Source organism: Cannabis sativa, chromosome 2, assembly GCF_029168945.1.
Source record: "Cannabis sativa cultivar Pink pepper isolate KNU-18-1 chromosome 2, ASM2916894v1, whole genome shotgun sequence".
Lineage (NCBI taxonomy): Eukaryota > Viridiplantae > Streptophyta > Magnoliopsida > Rosales > Cannabaceae > Cannabis > Cannabis sativa.
In genome coordinates this window covers 82,444,282-82,456,101 of record NC_083602.1, presented here as the reverse complement: position 1 = coordinate 82,456,101, position 11,820 = coordinate 82,444,282, and positions in this window count along the sequence as shown.

Genomic DNA, 11,820 nt, shown 5'->3' with positions numbered 1-11,820 from the left:
ACAATTTAATAACAGAAAATAACATGGTTCAATATAAATTCATACACAATTCAGAAATTATTAAACACATAGCAAGTAGGAATGACAAGTGAAAATACTAAAACATACAATACTAAATAATTTCCAAGGTCTTCAACAAACTGATATCAGTGTCCCGTTTAGGCGAGAGTCAGTGATACCATCCATTGAATAGAGTTGTCAGCTCATCTAAAATGATAAACATTCTAGCAACCTTTTACTCGATCAAGATTGGAATCTAGCGTTGTCCCGTTTAGGCGAGAGTCAAGGCTATTCTATCTTATGAGCTTCCACCATTGTTTCATACTCTTGTAAGTCTTATACAGTCGCCACCATTAGGGTGATCAATACTATATAAAAAACTTACAAGAATACTTATCTTTCGAGATTAAACGGTGCTAACTTGCTAATGAACGTTCCTCCATTAGGGAGGATTACTCACTAAAACAATAGCTATGTAAAACCAACAATGGAGATCGAATATCCTAATAATAATAAAGCTCATTATTTAAAGTGTATTTTCTTCTAATATTTATTTTAATCAATTTATTTTAAATATATATATTTATTTAATTAAAATTTCCAATCTAGAATGAAAAATTCTAAATATAAATTTTAATTTAATATTTATAAATTATACTTAGATGGATATGAAAATAACGTGACTTATTTCCATCTTAGTAATAATTTCTAATAAATATTTAGAAAAAATATTCAATTTAAGTTGTTTCAAAATTAATTTACAACTCAAATTTAATTTTCAATAAATATATATTGCATTACGAAAAAAAAATGAAGTATATAAGAATACTACTTTCGAAAAATGCTTTAAAATAAAATAAAAATAAATCCTAGAAAAATTATTCTAATTTTATGTTGGCCCAAAATTAATTAATAAAAATTAATTTTCAAGAAAATATAATTTTCCTATTTAATTAAATATTTAAGAAAAAAGTTATAATATTTAAGTATCATGATTAAGAATCAACTTAAATATTAATTTTCTATTTAATTAAATATCACTAGAAAAATACTTCAAGCAAAACAGATAATATCTATCTAGACTTTCATTGACTAATTAATTCATTTTCTAATTATAATATATTTTAGTTCATTTATTTTAATTAATCGTTAAATAAAAAAAATCATTGATTTAAGTTGGTCCAAAATTAAAATAAATAATTTTCAACTTTAATCTATTTTTCAAATAAAATTTGAAATTTCTGCATTTAAAAAAAATGAAATTTCGAAATTGTGGGAAAAAGATTAATAAAATAAAATAAAATATATTTCGAAAATTATTCAAATTTCAGATATTCTGAAATAAGATTTCAAACTTAAAATAATTTTTCAATTTTAATTAAATAACATGAAAATAATAATATTTAAGTATCATGATGAAAATCAACTTAGATATTTAAATTTTCAATCTAATTAAATGTATTAAATTCAAGAAATAAATAATTAAGTATAGAGGAAGCTTAATTATCAATTCTAGTTTAATACTAGGAAGAATATACTTAACTTAGATTGTACAAAAATTAATTATTAAACAATTAATTTCACAATCTCTGATATTTTCCTAACTAAATATTAGAAAATATAATTAGTACTAGAAATAACTATCTAGAATATATATCATTAACTAAGTGTTTTTCTAAAATTAACTTTAAAATATTAAATGAAAAAAAAAATTCATATATTTTAAAATTTAATTATGTTGCTAATTTAATTTTAATTAGGTTAGACTAATATAATTAACCTAATACAATTATTTAAATAAGGCAAATGGGCATTCACAATTGGGGTAGTTCATGTGAGGGGTAGCTGGGTTCAGTGTGTTGTACCTACTTCTATTGGCCCCCAACTCTCACACAAGGCCCAAAAGAGAGGAATTTAACCTTTAAATAAACAATTGTTATTCATTGAATAAGCTCAAATCTAATTGGACCTAAATAAAATTACTTATGTCAAAATTTATTTTAGCAACCTAGACCATTTACTTAGTAAAACTTAAATGGGCTTCCTATATGCATCTAAGTCCAATAGCAAACATATAGGCTCACACAGGTCAAATGATTTGGATGGGTCCTATCATGTTACTAGGTTTACACAGATAAAAGAAGTACAAAATTTACCTGTTACAAATTATTTATAAGATCTATTGACAATTGGACTATGATTAAAATCTGATCATTGGATCTGTTAACAAGTTAATCATAGCAATTTAGATCAAATAAATAATAGGTTTGTTAAAAAAAAGTTTTGAATAAACAATATAAAATTAAACAAACATTGTCCATGTAACAAATGTGAAAATAAGATATTAATAAAATTAAATTATTATTCTTAAACTAACCAACTAAATTTTGAAAATTTAGGGTTATTAAAACAAACCTTAAAATCTCAAAATTTAAAATTCAAAAAGAAAACTAATTTAAAATATCTAGGTTTATTTGAATTATTTTTATCAAATTAAATTAAATATCTAATAAGATCAATGATTTGAGAAAAAAAAATCGTCAATATCATTTTCAAATCTTATAATTTAATAAAATTAAAATAATAAAATAAACCAATTTTATAATAGATTTGGTTAGATAATTATTATTTTAAGAATAAAATAATAAATAAATAATAATTACCCTAATTATATGTCAAAATATCTTAAATTAAGCATATTTCAAATTTTTACAAAAATATCTAAGTTATTTAAATATTTAAGATATAAATATCTAATAAGTAAAATGATATAAAATAGTAAAATATCATTTTTAAACTTATAATTTATAAATAATTAAATATTTAACATAATAACAAACTTTTGAATTAAAAAAAAAAATATAGTTAGAATATCTATAAAAATATCTAGGTTAATTTCAAATTTATTAATTATTTAATTTGTCATATAAGATAATTTTAATATCATATTTCAAATAAAAAGATAAAGTTATCTTTTAATTTAAAATATGTTAAATATCAAAATATCTAATCGTATAATTAAATAATATATAAATATTAAATAAATTAACAATTTTTTAAATCTGACCATAATTTAAAAAATAAAATAATCAATTTTTAAATTAAACCTCAAAATATCATGATTAATAATAATTACTAAAAATAAATATTATTAATTGAAATATGATATTTAAGTTCAAATATATTTAAAAATAATATTTTATTTTAAATTTAGGGTTTTAAAATTGGAAAGAATCGAATTTTGGAAAAAAAATCCCACAAAATTGGGTTTGGAGTGTTGGCTGCCCAGGAGGCTGCACGTGCAGCCTCCAGAGGCTGCAAAACTCCCTTTGCGCGCGTGGAGGTGAGGGACAGCAGGGTCCCATGTGCGGCTCGTCTCGGCGCTGGCAGGGGAACATGCGGGCGAGGTGAAGCATCCCGAGTCTGAAGACACGCGCGTGTCACCTTCATACAGGGAGCGTCCCAGGATGTCAGCGCGCGTGTGCCTGGTGCACTCGATGCACCCACTCGACAGCCATGCATCCAAAATTTCCAAAAATTCATAACTTTTTCAATTTTTATCGGAATCGAGTTCCGTAAAAAAGAAAATTGCTTAATTTTTCACAAGGAATCCAAAATAAATATTTTCAAAAATAGACAAAAAATATTTTTCATGGAAAAAGGTTCTGTACAACACATACATTCATCAATTAACACATAAACCACATGAAACCATCCAAATCAACACAAATCATCGTTTTAATTCATATTTCATGAAAGTAAATCCTTACCATGGCTCTGATACCAGTTGTTGGAAATATTTTACCAAGATCTAGATTTACTACCATGTATGTTTCATTAACATCCTAATATGAATTCTAAAACAATGAAATAAACACATATAAAGTTTAGGAAACCTTACATTGGGTGCAGCGAAATATAACGACTCCTTTTGTTCAAATCTCTAGCCCTTGATTCCTTTCTGTAGCAGAACATAATCAAGATCTGAACCTGGATCTCTTTCTCTCCTTCCTTGATGCTGATTCTCCTTCTTGTTGGTTGGATTCTACACAATCTTCCTCACTATGATTGAGATACCACTTGATGTGTGTGGGCACTACTCTATCACTAGGGTATTTCGAAAATTGAAGAAAAGAAAAGAGAAGAGAGAGTGGCGGCTAGGAGGCTTAGGTTTTTCTCTGAAAAAGAATAAAATGCATTGCATTGTTTCCTGAAGCCATCACTTTCTATTTATAGAATGCCATCTAGGTTTAGGTTAGAATTGTATGGCATTAAAATAATGAAAAATATAAATGGTAAACCCTATACAAAGTGGCCGGCCATATTAGTGGTTAATGGGCCTCACTTTGCAATTTTTCCATTTTGTCATTTCTCAATCCCAGTTTCTCAAAAATGCCAATTTTCCAATTCAACCATTTATATGCCAATTCTAATCATTTAATTACTAAAAATTAATTATTAAATAATATTGTCATTTAATATATTTATTAATTTAGACATATAAAGTCTCTTAATTAATAAATAAACCTAGAATCTCTTTTCTTTACAATTTTGCCCTTACTTAGTGAAAATTCATAAAGTAGACATAGTTTAACTTTAGAATTATAATTGATTAATTAAAATCAATTAACTGAGTCTTACAAGCAGTATGGTCTCAACTAGTATGGGGACCATGGGCCTATATAACCGAGCTTCCAATAAGTCGAACCGAATTTACCAAGTAAATTCCCTAACTTATTAATTCCTTATTGAATCCACACTTACAACTTGGAATTGCACTCTCAGTTTTATAGAACGCTCTATATGTTCCACGATATCGATACGCTATTAGTTATCCATTGTTATAATCCTAATTTGATCAATGACCCTCTAATAGATGATCTACATTGAATAGGTACTAAATTACCGTTACACCTTCAATGTGTTTTATCCTTAAAACACTTAGCTCCGTATAAATGATATTTCAGCAAAGTGAAATGAGATCTCAACCATTTATCTCTATTTAGCGAAGCTCAAAGGATATAATCGTTTCACTTCTAAATTCCTATAGAAGTTATAGACTCCATATTTATATTAGCGCTCCCACTCAATTATACTATCATGTTCCCAAAATGTATGTATCACCCTGACTGTTCAAAAGTAGCCTTAACTAACAAATCAAAGAACATGTATAATACTCTTGAGATCGAACCTAACCATATCAGGATTAAGATCATTTGATCTAGGATTAATAGGTGATATTGAATTGAATAGATATTACGGTAAATTTTAACAAATCTAATCAAAATTCAATATCGGTCCATTCCGATGTATACTCCATACATCCGATACCGGTAAACTTTGACAATGCCTTGGAAAGGACATAACACTTATCCAAGGTGTAAGAATACCTATCGCTGATTTTATCATGCCAGTCTAAATCCAGTGAACTGAAAAATCAAGGAATAAACTTTCGAACAAATAATTAAGATTATATTCCACTGTGCTGACTACACTATAATCATTATCAAATTCATATCTTCTGTACTTAAATAGAATTCATACATTATATACATATAATCATGAAATAAATCATGTGAACCATGCAACATAAAATGTTATTTCTGATCTTTATTAATAAGTAAATTTGATTATATTGAAAATGGGTTTTATTTAGGGCACATAACCCAACAAAATACTGTAATTCACATAACATCATCAAATTACACATAAATCAGCATGAACACATCCAAATCAACACACAAACAATATGCATCGTTTTAAATCCATATTTCATGAAAATAAATCATTACCATGGCTCTGAGGCCAGTAGTTGAGAATATTTTACAAGGATCTAGATTTACTAACAAGTATGTTGAATTAACATCCTAAATATGAATTCTCTAAAACAATAAATAAACACATAAGGGTTTATGAAAACCTTACATTGGTAGCAGCGGAATATAATGACTCCTTCCGTTCAGATCTCTAGCCCTTGATTTCTTTTTGTAGTAGAGCATTATCAAGATCTGAACATGGATCTCTTTGTCTCCTTCGAGTTTGGTTACCACTGTCTTACTCACTATGATTGAGTACTTGACTTGCTATGTGTGGGCATGGCACTCAACACTATGGGTTTTGAATGTGAAGAACAATGAAGGAGACTGAAATCACTATGGAAGGAACTCTCTCATTTAGGTTGGTTGAATAGTCAAGTTGACATTAGTTAGATGAATGAGAGCATTATGTTCCTTTTATAGTATTTCAACTAGGGCTTAGGGCTGAATTATATGAATTAAAAAAGAATAAAATATTGGGCATAAATCCACTTCATGGTTGTACAAAATAATGGACCAATTTCTAGTAGATTTTTGCCACTTTATTTCAACCACTTATTCTTCTTTTCAATAATATCATATTTTCTAATTCAATCCTATAAATGCCACAACTATTTATTTAATAATTATAATTAATTATCAAATAAAATTGTCATTTATATAATTTATTAATTAGACCATACAAAGTCTATTAATTAACAAATTGACCCCAAAACCTCTTTTCTTCACAATTAAGCCGTTGCTTAGTGAAAATTCTTAAATAAGACATAGTCTAATTTTAGAATTATAATTGATTAACTAAAATCAATTGACTGAGTCTGCAAGCAGTATTATCTCAACTAGTGAGGGGACCATGGGCCTATAAATGAAATCTATATCTAGAAGTCGAGAAGCTTCTATAAATTGCCATTAGAAAAATGCTCCAGCATCTTACTAAAGTAAGTTGCTTGCACTAGAGTACGTAAATTATCAGGTATACCACAAGCCGTAGGTTTAGATAAGCTCAAACCTATAATACTAGGAACAGGAAGTTTTGTTAAGTCCATTGAATAGACTTACTAACGAAATTTTCTTTCTTGTCCTTGTAATAGAAAACTTTTGGTTGTTCCATATGAATGGTTTTAACCATAGTTCTCTTGGCTTTGCTTCTTAGTTTCTTATTCTGACAATCCAATACTTGTTTAAACTAACAATGGATTTTAATCACAGGTGTATTCCAAGTCATTACAGGGTGAGTTCCTTGAAACCCTCCCACTACGACAAGGTACTGTGATTTTTTGTCTAAGAACATAAGTGGAATTATCCTCTTCGGTTGTGTTAAGACAATAGAGGCAGTGAGACCACCTTATACAAAATAAGATGATAGAATACTTTTGGACTTAGTCATTTTCTTAGAAAAGTAGTATTTGTTGAAACAAACACTTTCTTATCTAATGAATATGGGATAGTCCACCCCTAATCACTTAGAATAGCTAATAATCATGCAAATCTTGGATAACAGTTCTAGCTTTTCTTAAGATTACGATTAGGTCATCCATGAATCTAGTAATGGTTTAAACTAAGTACACAACCATTCCATTATTCTGAAATTTTCCTATCACTAGGGTATTTCCTTAGAAGGACTTAGGCAATGACTAGTAACTAATCATAGACCTTATATTATCATCAATATGCAAATCGAATTTTAGGGGAGGTAAGTTTGGATATAATTCAAAAAATCAACTTAATGATCTTTGAACTGAAAATCTACCAAATATTTCTCCACCCCTATCAGTTCGCAAGATCTTTAACCACTTACCTTAATATTTTCAACATTGCTAGAAATTTATGATATTTTTCAAACATTTCAAATTTCTATTTGCATAAGGTAAAATCTTGAAGAATATAACGAAAACTCATATCCACCCCTAAAAGTACATTCATATGCGAGATGATCTTACTTTCAAGTGAATATAGGCATATTGACTCTTTACAAAGAATGATCTTGTCAAAACCACTATGAACAAGATGCGAATGCCATAGATTTATTAGAATGTGGTTGTGGTTTTTTGATGACTTAGGTCTAGTTACATTAAAGTTCTTTGAATAGTCCAAGTGGATCCTGGTCACAGAATACTAAACTCACATTCCATACATTAATATACAGTTTGAATCCATTGACAGAAAATGGATATTAATCACTTGTGAAAGTTGAACTGTATTGTATGCTGGAAACAGAAATATAAAATTTCTATTTGGAATCTAAAATTTAAAGTCAAAGACTTAAATTTATACCAAATATACAATGAGTTTTATTCTAACTTGGACCACCACTACTAATCTAATTATAAGTCTAATTTGCCTAAAGTAAGCATATATAAGTAGGAGATTCTAAGATCGAGGATTATATCATTTCGGGATAGAATGTCAGGATTATAATCATCCGTGCCATTCAATTTCATAAAAGAAAATAGAATGACATTATAAGCAGATGATTTATAAACCATTCATCCAATGATATACTATGTAAGAAAATTCAAAATGAATAAGCTAAGAGGAATAAGTAAAGGATAATTTTGATTTAAAATAAGAATCCAACGATGTCCCGGTAGGCGAGAGTCAAAGTTATTCTAATTTGTATAAACTTTTTGTTTCAAATTGTAAATACTTGTCTAAGGTGTCATCTATTGATGAACAGCTAGATGTTGCATTTACAAATATTTATCTATCGAGATCTAACACTATTATGTTTGTTTAATGGATGACAATTCATTAGGATTTGTCCCATTAAAAACAACAAGCCAAGTTAGACCAACAATGAAGATTCAATATAAATTCACACACAATTCAGAAATTATTAAACATTTAGCAAATAACAAACACATGTGAAAATACAAAACTATCATATCTTAAATAATTTCTAAGGTTTCCAACAAACTGATATAGTGTCCCGGTAGGCGAGAGTCAAAGTATCATTCATTGAATAGAGTTGTCAGCTCATCTAAAATGAATACGATTCTAGCAACCTTTGATTCGATCAAAATAAGAATCCAACGTTGTCCCGGTAGGCGAGAGTCAAGGTTATTCTTATTTTATGAGCTTCCCCCATTGTTTCATATTTTATAAATTTATCACTAAGTAGTCACCGTAGGGGAGAGTCTAATAGAGACGAAAACTTACAAAATACTTATCATAAAAGATCGTTACGGTCTTAAATGCTTCAACGAATAACCATCCATTAGGGGACGAAGACTAGCACCTCGAGGTTATATTGAAAACATATTAACCATGTAGGACCAACAATGGAGATCGAATATCCTAATAACTAAAGCTCATTATTTTAAAGAGTTGTATTTTCATTTGATACTTATTTTAATCTATTTATTTTAAATAAATATATTTATTTAATTAAAATTACCAATTTAGAATAAAATTCTAAATATAAATTTTAATTTAATATTTATAAAATTATACTTAAGGAAGATCTGGAAAAATAAAAATAAATTATTTTTCATCCTTAGTATTAGTTTTTCAATAAATATTACGAAAATTATTCAATTTAAGTTGATCCATAATTAATTAAAAAATTCCAAATCAAATTTAATTTTCTATAAATATATAATGCAAAATTCGAAAAATAATGTATTTAAAATAAATACAATTTTCGAAAATGCTATAAAATAAAATAAAATAAATCTTGAAAAATTATTCTAATTTATGTTGATCCAAAAATTAATTAAAAATTAATTTTCAACACAAATATAATTTTCCTATTTAATTAAATATTAAGAAAATTATCAAATATTTAAGTTTCATGAATAAAATCACCTTAAATAGTAATTTTCTATTTAATTAAATATAACTAGAAAAATACTTCAAGCAAACAGATAATAACTATCTAGATTTTATTGACTAAATAATTTATTTTCTAATTATAATATATTTTATATTTATTTTAATTAATCATTAAATGAAAAAATTATTGATTTAAGTTGGTCCAAAATTAATTAAAAAATAATAATTAATTCTCAACTTTAATCTATTTTTCAAAAAATTTCTACATTTAAATAAAAATGCAATTTCGAATTCTATATAAAAAAAATGATTCATAAAATAAAATAAAATATATTTTGAAAATTATTCAAATTTATGTTGTTCTAAAATTAAAATTTCCAACTCAAAATAATTTTCTATTTAATTAAATATTTTAAAAATAATAATATTTAAGTATCAAGAATGAAATCAACTTAAATATTTAATTTTCAATTTAATTAAATGTATTAAATACAAGAATTAAATAATCAAGTATAAAAGAAACTTAATTAATAATTCTAATTTAATACTAGGAAAATATTCTTTATTTAAGTTGGTCCAAAATTAATTAATAAATAATTAATTTTTTAACTTAAAACATTTTTTTAATTAAATATTAGAAAATATAACTAGTCACTAGAAATTACTATCTAGAATATATCTCAATTAACTAAGTGTTTTTCTAAAATTTGAATAATTAATTAACCTAACAAACTCCTAAATTCTAATTTAAATTCAAAAATATCTAACCAATTTCAAATTTCAAGTTTATTCAAAAAAAAATTAAATTAATTAAATTTCTAATAAGATAATATAATATAATATCTTGAATTTTTTTTTAAAAAAAAATAGATATTCCAAATATTATATTCTTAATCTTATAATTTAATAAATTTAAATATTACAAAATAAACTATTTGAAAAATAAGATATTTTATGGTTAGGATATTACCAATTTTATTAAAATAATAAAATAAAATAAGTTTGAAAATTTTATGGTTAGAAACCCTAAAATTTCTATTCAAGCATAGACTAACCAATTTTTTAAATTTCATGTTATTTTTGCCAAACTATAATTTTTAATAAAAAAAATATCCAATAAAATAAAATGTTAAAACTAACATTTATCAAATCTTATAATTTTAATTAATAAAATATATTTCAAAAATAACAAATTTGAAAAAAAAAAATATGATATGCTAAGCAAATTTTAAAATTTAAACAAGATTATTTAAAAAAAAAAAATAACATTTTAATATCAAATAAGATCATTCAAATTTTAAATAATAAAATAAGTAATATCTGATCTTATAATTAAAATAAATAAAATAATCTAAAATTTCAAAATTAATCATAAGGCTATTTTTGTGAGAAATCAAATTTTCAAAATTTAAAGCCTACTAATATCTAAAACTAATTTTAATTTAATAAAAAAATTAATAAAAATTAATTTTATTCTGCCAATTAGATTTTTAATTGAAAATTCAGATTATACACAAAATTCTACCAAAATTTGAATTTTGTTTCAATGAAAAATGATTTTTGAATTAAAAGATATGAAGAAAACAAAATTGGTGCACAGGGGTATGCGTTGCATACCCCTGCGCGCGTGGATGCAAGGGAATGGCCGAGACACAAGGCTGCATGCAGCCTACTTGACCGGGGGAGCTCGGCGTGACACGACTTCAGACAACCCGTGTCCGAGTTTCCTCGGTCAGGTTGTCTGAAACCGCGTGGAAATGTCGGCGATCCCTAGGTGCGAGCGCGTGTATGTGCATCAACTTGAGATATTTTCATTCAAATTCAAAATATCATAACTAATTCATAAAAAATCCAAATTAGGTTCTGTAAAAGCCAAAATTCATTAATTTTTTGTCTACTTTCCAGTAAAAATATTTCCAGATCGAAATAAAAAATATTTTTACAACATACATTGCGATTTCTAAACTATCATCAAATAAGCACATAAACCATCACGAAACCATCCAAATCAACACAAAACATTGTTTTAATTCATATTTCATCAAAGTAAATCATTACCATGGCTCTGAGGCCAGTTGTTAGAATATATTTTACCAGGATCTAGATTTACTACCATGTATGTTATTTAACATCCTAAATATGAATATCTAAAACAATGTAAATAAACACATATAAAGTTTAGAAAACCTTACAGTGGGTGCAGCGGAACATTAATGGCTCCTTCCACTCA